At 43.2% G+C, this 13,649-nt stretch overlaps 1 long non-coding RNA gene across 1 annotated transcript in view; it reads right to left on the bottom strand.

Annotated features, from left to right (window-relative positions):
• LOC309862976 overlaps positions 1-5,343 on the bottom strand; it is a 32,536-nt gene extending 27,193 nt beyond the window's left edge. Inside the window, exon 1 of the long non-coding RNA XR_014310828.1 lies at positions 5,108-5,343. This is a non-coding gene — a long non-coding RNA (uncharacterized lncRNA). The remainder of the gene's footprint in view (positions 1-5,107) is intronic.
• Positions 5,344-13,649: the final 8,306 nt, after the last annotated feature.

The following is a 13,649-nucleotide window of genomic DNA, read 5'->3' on the forward strand; positions in this document are numbered from 1 at the left end:
TACATATATGTATAGTATAGTTTTATATAACCATCACAAATTAATTATATTATTTAAAGAATATTTAATAGTATGAAAAATGCTTATAGTATATAATTAAATAAGAGGAACAGTATAAAACTGAACATAAAATATAACTCCCTTTTATTAAAATAGACATAAGAAAAAAAACTAGAGGATATCATCAAAATATTATTCATCAAGTCAAATATTAATCATCAAAAATATTATTAATGACCATCATGCCTGATAGGGAGAATACAGATGATTTAAATTCTGTTCTTTATCCGTTCCTCTATTTTCAAAATGATTAACCTGGATCACGTATTACTTTGTGTAAATGCCTTTCAAATAACATCTAGTAGATTACTTTAATAGAAATGAAAACAAAGGAAAAAAATGAAAAAAAGACCCATTATCTTGCACCCATTTTTTTTTTTAAATAACAGAAACATGACTAGAAAATTGAAAGCATGGAGGACAAAACTAATGGTGGAACTTCCAATCTGCTTACACCCTCTCTCTGTCCGCTCCCCCTCACCAAGGTAAGTACAGTTAATATCTTCCTTCAAGCAGGAAAAAAAAGAAACCAGTGATCTATCAGTGTGAACAGAGCTGTCTCGTGCTTTCAGTTTTTCAGATTGTGTTTGCATTCTGTTCCAGGTGAACTAGTGCATTTAAAGCCCCTTACCCCTCTCTCCAATCTGCACCCCACCCCCCCCAACCTTCAGGCACAGCCCGAGTTAGCAGGTCCTTTGGTGAACGCTTGCACGTCACTTCCTATGCAACTACTTATACAACAACCTTTTCACACGCAACATATGACGCGGCTAGGGGGCTTTTCTTCTTGATGGAAATGGTATCACATGGTACACATGAGCTGAACCGTGGCATAGTTTTCTACAAGACGGATATACCATAGCTTCCGTTGCGTTTCCCCTATGGGTGGATATTTAACCTCTCAACTTCCATGTATTATTTTTATAATCAGAATAAAATAGTCACTATTTTTAAGTTTCCTTTCCACTAAATGTAAGATACATACACATGTTGGGGTTTTTAAAAAGATATTTAAGAGAGAGAGAGCATGCACGGTGGGAAGGGTGGGAAGGAAGGGGCAGAGGGAGAGAGAGAATCTCAAGCAGATTCCCTGCTGAGCACAGAGCTCGATGTGGGGGCACCATTTCACAAACCTGAGATCATGACCTCAGCCAAAGCTGAAAGTCTGATGCTTAAGCGACTAAGCCACTCAGGCACCCCTGTAGACACACATTTTAAATGAAATGTTGGAAGCACAGAATTCAAAGTTCATATGGCTTACTTGAGTGGTTTCACGGTGTTCATCCTAGTCTGGACCCTTTGGATGAACCTAGCCTGTGCAATCTCACTCATGCTGGACCTTAGAAATCAGCTCTGCACCCCAGGAGCTGCTCCAGATTCCCTCCAGTTGCACCCCTACCACCTTGAGGTAACTCTTCCCTGCACACCTGCCTGCTCCTCTGTAACCCTATAACGTATAACCCCATTCCTGCTTCTCCCACTAGCCAGCAGGGAGCCAACCCAAATTTGGACATGCTATCTCAGCTAGTCACTCTAGCTGATAGACAAGAAGGAAAAGTAGTCAGGAAAAACAACTTTTTTGCCTGTTTTTATGCCTTGACAAATGAAAAATTGATACCTTCATTCAGGATGTTGTCATGACACACACCCAAAAACTGTGGCTCCGGTTTCATGGCTCCTTAAGCCATCACAGGTTTTCTGTCACTACATAAGTCTTTCCAATCTCTAGTATCACCTACCTTACTGTTCACTGTCCAATTAGTTAGTGCTGAGTCCCAAGTGCCAAGAAAATAATTTTGGAAGCTACGAAGGTAAAAACCATGTTATGTAGTAGGAGAACAACTGGAAGCAAAGAAATGAATCAGAGGAAGACATTTTTATTTAGGAAGGAACTTTAGCCATGGTTACTGATCATGCAACTGACTGGAAGCATATAGATCAGAAGCCTACTTAGATTTTGAGAGACCAATATTGCCAAAGAAACCATAAATTAGGACTTTGTTCAAGCTTTAAACCTCTAGTTTTCAAATGGACTGATTTTTTCCCCCACAGAACATTTGGCCTGTCTGAGACATTTTTTTGGTTGGCACAACTGGAGCAGAGATCCCGCTACCTATGGGCATCTAAGGGTAGAGGCCATAAACATTCTATACATAGAGGCTAGACTGCCCACAGCAAAGGATTATCTAGTGCAAAATCTCAATAGATTAACAGACAACAGAAAACCATAGAAGAGGGAGTTTTCCCCGAGGAATTTTATTTTGGACTAATCAAGAAAGTTCTCCTGCTGCTTGACAGAGACCCTTGCTTGGTTGAATTATACAATTGTACAATCTATGGACTATGGACCAGTGACTGTGCTATGACTCCCATTCTGTGCTTTTCTGAATGAGCATGATCGTTGCCTTGTCCTGTCCCTATTCCAACATGGCATATGCCATTTGTGGAGAATGCTAGCAGATAACTTATCTTTTTAGTTCACAGGTCAATGAACATGAAATATTGCATCTGAATTTTGAGATTTAACATATCACCTCGACATTTAACATATCACTCAGGACATTGAGCTAGACCCAGTAACTTGATTGGGCTTTGGGTAGTCTTCCTTAAAGGGGGAGGGAATGTCAGTGTAAACTGCATGGGAAGAAGGGTGTGAAGGTTATTTGGTAATTAGAAGGGCATATTGCAGAGAGATCCCTGAGCCCCAGGCTAGATGACATTTCTCAGTCTCCCTTGTGGTTTGGTGTGGCTGTGAGCTAAATGCTAACTACAGGTTATACTCACCACTTCCTTGCCTGACCCATAAAAACCCCCTGCCAAACCCTTTTCCATTCCCACCACCCTCCTCCAGGCTAATGCAAAGGAACATGCGGAGCTTGGAAACTAAATGTTGAAGACAGCAGAGTCACAACGCAGAAGGAACCTGGGTCTCAGACACATTGGTTGATAAAAAGCTGCCCATTACTCAGAAATATCTGCCTATGACTTTATATGAACAAGAAATAAACTTCTCTTATTTTAATCACTGATAATTCAGGTTTATCTTTTGCAGTGGCTAGCATTACCTTAACTAGTACCTAAAAAGAGAATCTAGTCCAAACAGAGCCTGATATAAACTCAGTTTTCCTAGCTCAATTTTCCTAGCCGATCTCATTTTATGCCACAAGTATTGGAGAATCAACCCTCAGAGTAACCCTCAGGACACTTATAATTGCTTGTTCTATGTCTCCCTCCCTCAGTAGATCATAAACTCCACCAGCAAATGTGTCTCTATTTATTGTTGTTTCCCTCAAACCTAACAGAGCCCCTGACACACTCTAGCTAGTCAATAAATATAGTTTCGCTCAGTGAATTAAGTATCTTCATATTCTTTTAAATGCTAAGGAAGATTCTAAACCACTGATAACAATAGATAGCACTAATTATGTGCTTATGAAATTATGGATTCTTTCACTTTATTCAATATCCAACAAATGTTTGCTGAGTGCCCTTTAGTGTTGCAGGCTCTGGAATTCACAGGTATATAAACAGATGAAAATTCTTGTCCTCAAGGAGCTTATAATCTGGAGGACTAAATATTCATGGTTCTTCCTTAGTATATACAAAAAAAAAAAAATGTATCTTGTCTGAGGACTCATAGTGAAGAAAGGGGTGAGGCATGTGACTCTAAAGCCAAAGTATTAACAGGAACAAGGGCTAAGAGGCAACAGTGATGCCTTTTCCAGGGGGATTTGTGACAAGAAAACCCAGGTACTGTCTGGCTCTTTTTGTGAGAGTGAATCCCATATCCTCACTTGAGCTCCTTCTGGAGGACTATCAATCACAAGACCCTAAGTTGCAGAAGGTCATCCTAAAGAGGAGGGAGGTAAGGTCTTGGAAGAAACTATGAAGACACTGGGTGCTTTGGTGAAACTGGTTCTCCCAACCCATACACTGACCTCTGCCCAAAAATGAGTTTTCTCTAGCCAACTCACCTCACCTCAAGGGAGGGTGTTATGGGCTGAATGATTGTCCCCCCCCCAAAAAAAATTGATATGTTGAAATCCTAACCCCCAAAGTGATAGTATTGGGAGGCAGGGCCTTTGGGAGCTGCTTAGGTCATGGGGGAGAGTCCTCATGAATGGGATTAGTCTTCTTATAGAAGAGACCGTATAGAGATCTCTTTCCCTTCTGCCATGTGAGGAGAAAGTGAGAAGAACCAGAAGAGAGCCCTTACCAGGCACCAGATCTGTCAGCACCTTGATCTTGGACTTCCAGCCTCCAGAACTGTGAGAAATAAATGTCTTTTTTTCATAAGCCATTCCATCTGTGGTACTTTGTTACAGCAGCTGGAGCTGACTGATACAGAGGGCAACTCTGGTTTAGTTGCACGTGTTCCAGTGGGCAATTAATGCAGCCTCAGTCATCGGAGGGCAACTCCAAAGCATGGACTCTAAGAAAAATCTGAGGCTGCTTCAAAAAACAGAGGAGCCTGAAGTTCCAAATCAGCCGCAAGGGTCCCTGCCGGCCATCTGAGGGTCCTGGCCTGCTCCAGGCACTCAGTTTTTACTCCTCCTTCCCAGGTCCCTCCCCCAGGCTTCCTGGCCTCTGCACTCTTTGACCAATTACTTCCCATTCGTTAAATCATCCCCTTATTGTTTAAGCTGGTTTGAGTTGCTTTTCTGGTATTTGTGAACAAAAGTCTACTCATACCTTTCCTTCTTTTTTTCCTCCATTTTGCTGGCTGGGTTTTTAAGGGTTGAAAAGTGCTGATCAGGGAAACTGATTACATGACTTTGGCACTCTTTCTACTGCTGGAACTGTGCCGGAAGCGGAGAAAAAGGCAAGGGGGCCCCCTGTTCCAGACACGTATGAAATCCACAGATACTTCAGTGTCCACCCTAGGTTCACACCAGACGTTACCCCAGACTTCCCTTCCAGCTACTCTGGGTGGTGTCCAGAGAGAGCAAACGTCACTCACACACCTAGATGGAAGGGCAAGAGGTTGCCGTCCATTGTCTGAAGCAGAAACAATGTGAAAAGAGAAAACAAGAGCGATCATCCTTACCTGCTTCATAAGGTGAATCTTGATTATTGTTAGTGAGGAGGGGACCTCAGACATCCAAGTTCATCCCCATTATTTACAGATGAGGACATGAGGCTTGGCTGCGGAGGGGAAAACCACTATCCAAGCTCCTGCAGTTAGTGCCAGAGATGGGAGGAGCTGCGTCTCCAGCATTTAGGTTCCTAATCAAGGGCTTCGACATGACTCAAATCAACAATCAATTGAGATACCTGGTCCCAGACTGTTGAGCATTTCCTACATTGCTTCTGAGTGCATAAAGATGGATAAGGTTCAAATTAAGAAGGAGGAAATGAAATCAGAGGTGGGGGAGGGTCAAGGAGAGCGAGAGCCAGAGCGCATGTGTGTGGGGCTCAGCAAGGAAGAGGTGAGAGTTCCAGAGAGTCGCTGCCACCTGACTTGCATCTTGTGCTCCTACCACTGGGCTTACTGGTCACACCAGCTGCACTTCCCAAAGCTCATCCATTCCCGGCCTGCCATCGACAAATTGCATTGATTTACAAAACAGACAACTCTGCAATTGCCTGAGTACATTTAATCTTTTCAAATTAAGCCAACTTCACATTCGGCATACCATATGGAATTCTTCAGGGTGTTTATAAACACAGTTACACTTAAGCCCTCGTCCACTCTGTTCAAACTGTACCAGAAAGAGCACAGAGAGCCAAACACATACAGACTGAAGGGACAATCTGCCACAAGGCCAAATCCTTTTAGAGATGGGAAAGACTTTAGACATCTTCTGGTCCAGAGGCTGTACCCTGGAGGCCCACGGGCTGGATTCAGCACACAGATGTGTTGAGTTTGGCTCACTTTGTGTTTCTGAAAATGTTTGTGCCAACATTTAAGAATTGGAAGACTTCACATAAAAATCCAGACTTCCTACATCTTTTGAGAAAACTGGAAACGTGGCCATACTGAGTCCTCCTTCCCACACAACAATCAGCGGGAGACGAGTAGAAGCTTCTTCTTCTGCCAGGGGTACCCGTTCCCATCAGCCGTAATTGTCACCACTCCACATTGTCTGACTTGAAGTATCTGCATCCCTCCTCAATACTTGCCTGACCCTTGTAGGCATTTTCCAACTTTCTCTAAGTTGAGGCACTGATTTAGAGAGGAGGGAGCAGAGTCTCCAAATGCAAACACGACCTGCCTAAAGTCAGATAAAAGACAAGGGATCCAGCTGGGATCTGGGTCACGGCACACAGTGAAACAGCTGGGCCAGGATGATGAGAGGGCAAGGCAGTCCTTGAAATCAAGAATTTCCAGATGTGTGAAAGAGAGACTGCAGACTTCCTCAGCCCGTGGAGCCAGGTGTGGGGAGGATGGAAGAAGACAAGCCAATGTCACGTGTATGCTGAGTGCCCTGGAGACCACAGGTGACTTCAGGTTAGATGAGATGAGCTATTTGAGGGCCTCAGTGCATTCCAGATATTCATTCACGCACATGTGCAATGGATGTTTATTGCCTTTCACGAACTATCTTTAAGCACTGGGGAGACAAAAATATTAAATCTTGATTTTCGTCCAGCAGAGAGAAACAGACATGGAAACACATGAATTCCAACAGCCCACACTTCCCTTTTCTAGCCAGATCTGTAGGTGGAGGGCACTACAGTGCAGTTGTTAAGTGTAAGATAATAGAAAATGCATACTGGTCTCTGTCCCTGGTTCCTGACGCAGAGTTCCTGAAACTCTTGTAATTTCCTAAGTTATGAGAACAGTGAGGACATCTTTTGTTATCTTTGACCTCAGTTCTTGACACAGAGCTCCTGAAACCCTTATCATTTCTTGGGTGATAGGAGTATCTTTGTTCTAATGAGGCAACTCTGGGTGGGCTCCTGGATCAGGATCAGTCACAAGAACACCAAACCATGATTATAAGCCTGGAATTTTTAGCCCACCCCCCATTCTCTTAAGAAGAAATAAAAAATGAAAATAGAGTTAATGATCAATCATGCCTCTATGATGCAGCCTTTATACAATCCCAAAAGCGTGGGGGTCAGAAAGTGTCCAGGTTGGTGAACAGGTGGAAGAAGTGTGTCTGGAGAAGATAGGGAGGCTCCATACCCCTTCCTGATAAGTTCCCCTTCTCATCTCTTCAGTCTGAATGTTCATCTCTATCCTTTGTCATATTTTTTATAATAAACTAGTAAGCTACTCTAACAAATTAATTGACTCCAAGGGGGAGGAGGTCAAGGGAACCTTCAATTATAGCCAAGTTGGACAGAAGTTATGGGTCACCTGGTGACCTACTACTTGTGATTGGCATTTAAAGTAGGAGGCTGTCTCCTGGAACGGAGCTCTTACCCTGTGGGATCTGACACCATCTCCAGGTAGATCATGTCAAAGTTGAGTTAAATTGGAGGAGGTGCAGCTAGTGTCCAAGAATTGCTTCAATGGAAGAAAGTCCACACCTGTGGTGACGAGCAGTGTCAGAAGTGAACTATTCTATGTGAGTAGTAAAGAAGAGAGACATGTATGAGGAGATGGAACTAGGTTTTGTGGGTTTTGTTTGTTTGTTTCTTTGTTTGATTTAAATACATGAAGGTAATAGTTGGACTTGCAAACTTGGATTCAAATGTTCATTGTGTCCCTTTTTAGCTCGGACAGAATGGTTCCCAGCTAAGCCTTGGTGTCCACATCTGTATGAAATAATTCAATGCCTACATGTAGAGTTCTCATGAGGAAACATTTGAAAAGTTCCTTGCACATGGGGCCCTTGGGTGGCTCAGTCCACTGGGCATCTGACTCTGGGTTTTGGCTGAGGTCATGATATCAGGGTTCTGGGATTGAGCCTGGCTCCACACTCAGCAGGATGTTTGCCTGGTGAGTGTCTCCCTCTCCTTCTGCCCCTCCTCTCTTTCTCTCAAATAAACAAATAAATCTTTTTTTTTAAATATTTTATTTTGGAGCACCTGGGTGGCTCAGTGGGTTAAGGCCTCTGCCTTCGGCTCAGGTCATGATCTCAGGGTCCTGGGATCAAGCCCCACGTCGGGCTCTCTGCTCGGCAGGGAACCTGCTTCCGTTCCTCTCTCTCTCTGCCTTCCTCTCTGCCTACTTCTGATCTCTGTTTGTCAAATAAATAAATAAAATCTTTAAAATATATATATATATATATATATATATATATATTTTATTTATTTGAGAGAGAGACACACAGCAAGAGAGGGAACACAAGCAGACAGAGAGGGAGAAGTAGGCTTCCCGCCAAGCAGAGCATCTGATGCAGGGCTCGATCCCAGCACCCTGAGATCATGACCTGAGCTGAAGGCAGACGCTTAATGACTGAGCCACCCAGGTGCCTCAAACAAATAAATCTTAAAAAAAAAAAAAAAATTTCCTTCAGTAACTGGTGGATTCTGTCATTCTCCTTCTGGAATGCTTCCATCCCACCTCTGCTACTCATTCTTCTTTTCTTTTCCCTTCCCTTTCATTATTCTATTTCTCTCTTTGTTCCAGACATCCTTTTACATTTTGAGAGGTCCAAATATTTTCTGGCATCGCAAATCACTGGGCAATGGGCAGGCCTAGCAATGAAAAGTGCCAGCATGCATTAAAATAAACCCATGTGGCCTTGACTCTCACCAACAGTGCATTGTTTGTGTTACTTCCTTGAAGGACAGAAAATTACTAAGGAGTGAATCCTTAATTATTTGGTCTGTTGTTTGCATGGAGTGTCCTGGGTGATGGTCCTGCTCAGGGGTTCTCACACAAAAACATTCTTCCAGGCCTTGAGCATGCCAGATTCCAAAGTGAAACAAAGGATCAAGAGCCAGAAAATCTTATATTTTAATCCCAAGACAGATTCTGGTTCCCTGGTTGGCTATGGGCAAATTACTTTCCCCCATTGCTTTCCCCACCAGCAATGAAGAAATCAATTATTTTCTGGCCTCACTTGAGAGCTGAGAGACTTAATTAAGCCTTTGGAAGATGGTCGTTAGTTAACCTAATTCTCTCCGTAAGCTAACAATCCTTTGCTTTCCTAATCACACCACCTAAACTTTTCATAAATTAGTCCCCTTTTCCTAAAGTCAGTATGTAGGATGACTCTTCTTTTTACTAATTTGCTTCTATAAATGGCTTTTAATGATATTATTATCACTTTCTCATAAACAGGAGCAGGGTAGGAAAATTGTGATAAAGAGCAAGTACCTCAGGGATGACCAAGACCGAGGGGTGCTGGGGAGAGGCCTATTGTCTCCAGAAGAGAAGAATTATCTTTGTCCTTGAAAACAGAGAGAGGTCTTGGTTCCTCTGGTGCTTCTGAGCACTCTAATGAGAACCGCAGATTGGATTCAACTTGCTTATTTTGCGGTGACATGGACACAGTCCCTCCTGGCACAAGCACAGGTCCCACACACATAGGTTCCAATCCTAGCTCCACCACTTACTTCTGAGCGACCTTGAGCATTTGTGTAACTTGTCAATTTCTTTTTCTGTAAAATAGCAATACTAAAGTCTGCTTCACAGGCTTGTCTTGAGGATGAAGTGAAACCATATGAGTTACCCCCTTTACATTCCTTTTAGAGCTCCATACACCTGTCCAATTTCCACAACTAGATGATGATAAACGCATTGGCAACCGAGATTGCTCGAGTGTATCCAGTCTTTCTCAACAGGGGTTCCACAAGAGAATTAAACTCCACGGAAAATTATGTGTGACTATTTACTCAATTCTCTCAGGGATGATCTATAACTAGTACCATTTTCAATGCAAAAGAGAGAAGTTAATTCATTACCTACAATGGATGCCTTAGGGTGCTAGGGCTTAATTCCTTCCTGAAACCTGGTTAAGAGCTGGTAACACTAATCATTATAAAAGATAAACTCCAAACTCTCAGTGGTTTAATATAATAGACGTTTAAGTCTAAAGGGTGTTTCAAATTGGCAAGAATAAAATAATTCAGAGATTCCAAGCTCTCCAAGCTCATCTGCATTAAAGGGAAAAGGGAGAAGAGTGGTTTCCCATTCACTTTCCCATCAACTAGAAAGCAGGCATATGACCATTTCCAACCACAAGGGCGTCTGGAAAATGTAGTTTCTCTGTAGAGCTAGGGAAAAAAATGCTAGCTGATCTCCGCCCTATACAGGTATAGTCTGCCTGGCATTTAGACTATCAAATAGTATCATACAGTAGGTGACAGGGTTCATTAAATGTTTGTTAAATTTATGAGTGAATGAGTGAATTAATGAATCATTCATTCAGTCATGTGATCAACCTGCACAACCTGACTTCCTCCATTTACCTATGTCCTATGTCCCCTGAAGACTTTCTTCCAGCTAGCTGCCCCAGTAAGGCCCTGATAAATTGCTCTGTGCTGTTAAACAGAGCATTTAGAAGGAACACTTGGCCTCAACTTGCAAAGCCTTGAATCTGAGTCTCTGCTGAATCCATTACCAGCTGGACTACCTGGAGCCAGCTGCTTTTTACCTAACATTACAGACAGGTATTACATGTTCCTTGGTCTGTAGTGGAAGCAATGTTTTCTGGCCCCTCTCGTGGTTTGGGGGAAGACCACAGGGCTTAATATAAGTTAGGGTGCTTTAGGAAGTGCTATACAAATGTACATGCTATTGATATTTATTCATGTTATTAGCTGGAAATGATAGTCAAGGCATTTCTCCTCAAAGGGAGAAATGTATTGTAAGAGAAAACTCTGAACAGACTTCTAGTGGCAATATATCAGGTGTTTTCTCGCAAAGCCGCTCAGGGCTCCTGTGTCCTAGTGACTGCTAGCATGATAATAATTTCCGTAAGTGCCATCACAGGGGGACCAGAATTCAGGGATATTGTTTGAATGTATACTGATGGGGGGCTCTGGGATAGGCAGGAATGGAAAACCTGAGCTGGCTATATCGAGGAGATTCAAACCAATCTGGGGACAGGGAAGGAAGGAAAAGAAAGAGGGAAGGAAGGGGCCAGGATGGCGTTCCATTCCATGCTTGGGTTGTGTATCTCTGGCAATGGAAGGGAACATCAGCTGATCCAACTGGATTACTTTCTCCAAAGGGGAAGTACAATAAAGAAAGGAGTAGTAGTTCAAGGTGTATAGACTCTTCCGATGGAGCAAAAGAAGAAAAGGACTTGTCATTTGCACAGGAAATAATCTAGGTGAATTCTGAGTTAACCTATTCACCTTCTGTGGAACAAGTTTGAAGGGCAACCTGGTGCCCTCACCTCACCCCAGAGAAAGGGAGAGAAGATGATATGATAGAAAAGATGCGGGTTGTGGAACCAAATAGAGTTGAGTATGGATCTTTGCTCTGCCAGTTCTTTCTAGCATGACTGTGGGAAAAGCTCTCTGAGTTTATAAAGACAATAATTTCTGTGTCAAAGGTATGTCATGAAGACTAGATACAGCAATATGCCTGTTAGTTACCTAGCACATAGTAGGCATTCAACCAGCGCAAGTTATTCTTACTAAAAGAGACCAGACATCCCTCTGCCCTAATGATGTAGTGATTAACATAACCATTTCTGGACAATGAACTTTACCAAGTTCAGTCCGGGTTTAAAAATCACTGCCTCTGGTGTTAAGGTTTGGGTGGTCACGGAGAGGTCTTTCCTGATCATCCAAGAAGAGCAAACTCTCCTGGGGTTTCCTTCCTGACTGGGCATGTATTTGTATACTCGTGTACTTGAGTTTTGTCTGTCTTTTCAACCGAAACATAAGCTTCAAAAGGGCAGAGAGCTTGCCTCTCTTGCTCTCGGGGCCTCAGCGTGTGACACAGCCCAGGACACCACGTGTTCAATAAATGGCTGTTGGAGGCAAGAATAAGGAAGGAAGCAGGGCTGGCTGAATGATCGGTAAACACTGTAACACTGACAACCTCGAATCCCACTGAGAGAGCTGCATCCTGAAACGCAGGTGCCCCTGGGAAAGGCAGCAGTTGACTGAAATGCGTTCTGACGCGTAAAAGACTCCCAGGAGATTCCTGCCCGGGGATGGAGTCTCCAGAGAAAGTGGGCTGGGACACGGGGGTAGGGAAGGAGCGAGCCTGCCTGTCACCTGGGCACGGGAATCCAGGTGTGCGTGGAGGTTGGAAAGAAGCCCTCCGCAACCCAACCTGCCCGGCGCAATTCAATTTGCATGCATCTCCCACACCCACGCTCCGTGCGGCATCCATCTTCCTTCTCGGCAATGGCTGTGGGGCAGGGAGGAAAATACCTTTCAAGACCAGACATGCATCTTGCAGTAAACAAGCTTTACTGTGCCCTGGTGTGTGGGCTTTAACCTTTCATAATACCCGAAGGGCAGATTGAAATGCTGAAGGAACGCAGGGGAAAGCTTCCATGCTAGGCCGGGAAAGCTTCCATGCTAGGCCGGGCAAACTCTAGCCCCGAAAGACAAACTAATAAAAAAAAGCATGAAAAGCTGTCAGGAGTCTTTTCTCCTAAAAAGAGGCATGTAGACACATGTTCTTTGTTTGCCAAACCTCCTTCCCTTATCACCCCCACCCCCTGCCCCACCTTGTCTCTCGTCACCTCTCTCCTTTTCATAGTAGGTGGGGACTGAGGACGGACATGACCTGTCGAAAGCACCTACTGGGTGCCGGGCACCGTGCACCTGTATCATTGGATTGTTCGATTGAACCATCCTAATGAGCCCCATCGCAGACAGTTTTCTCTCTACCATACACTCAGTGTGACACTCAGCACTCAGCTCACGGAGATCACACAGCCACATGGCCAGGAATCTGCCACACAGTGCCAGTCCCACTACCTAATTATTTTGAAATGCATTCAAACTGAGGAATATTTTCTTGTAAATGGATAGACCATGCTCTTGAATATCCATGAATATTATTTATGGAAGTAATGAAAAGATTTTATTTATTTATGTGACACAGAGAGAGAGAGATCACAAGCAGGGGGAGTAGGAGAGGGAAGCAGGTTCCTGGCCTCACAGGGAGCCGGACTTGGGACTCGATCCCAGGACTCTGGGATCATGACCTAAGCCAAAGGCAGTCACCTAACCAACTGAGCCACCCCTTACAGAAATAATTAAACACGTACACAAATACACAGCAATGAGTCTGTGGATTACACCCTTGTTTTTGATGGCAAAAAAAAAAAAACACAACTTAAATACTCACAAGTAGAGGTCGGTCCAATGAATTATGGAATGCTCATGCAGTAAAATACCTCATAGATATTGTGACTGTTTATCAAGTCATGGAAATATGTCCCTGATTTATTATTAAGGGGGATAAGAAACCAGTTTTCAAACAATATGTAAAAGACCATTTTGGCAAAAAAAAAACATAGGCAAATATACGCATATACAAATTCAAGAAGGCTGTACAAAAATGAGCAGTTTATCTTTGAATGACAAAATTAGAGGTCATTTTTATCTTCCATGGCTTCTCTGCACTTTTAAATATTTTTCTACGAGGACCTTGCCTCTCTTGAGCAGTTTGTTTTAGTTTGCTCTTTTTAGAAGTAATTTTTAGAGTGATTAGAAAGCTGCTTTCTAAAACATTGTGCTTGAGGGCCCAGAATTTGGAAACATCTCTATTCTTT

Source organism: Mustela nivalis, assembly GCF_964662115.1.
Source record: "Mustela nivalis genome assembly, chromosome: 4".
NCBI lineage: Eukaryota > Metazoa > Chordata > Mammalia > Carnivora > Mustelidae > Mustela > Mustela nivalis.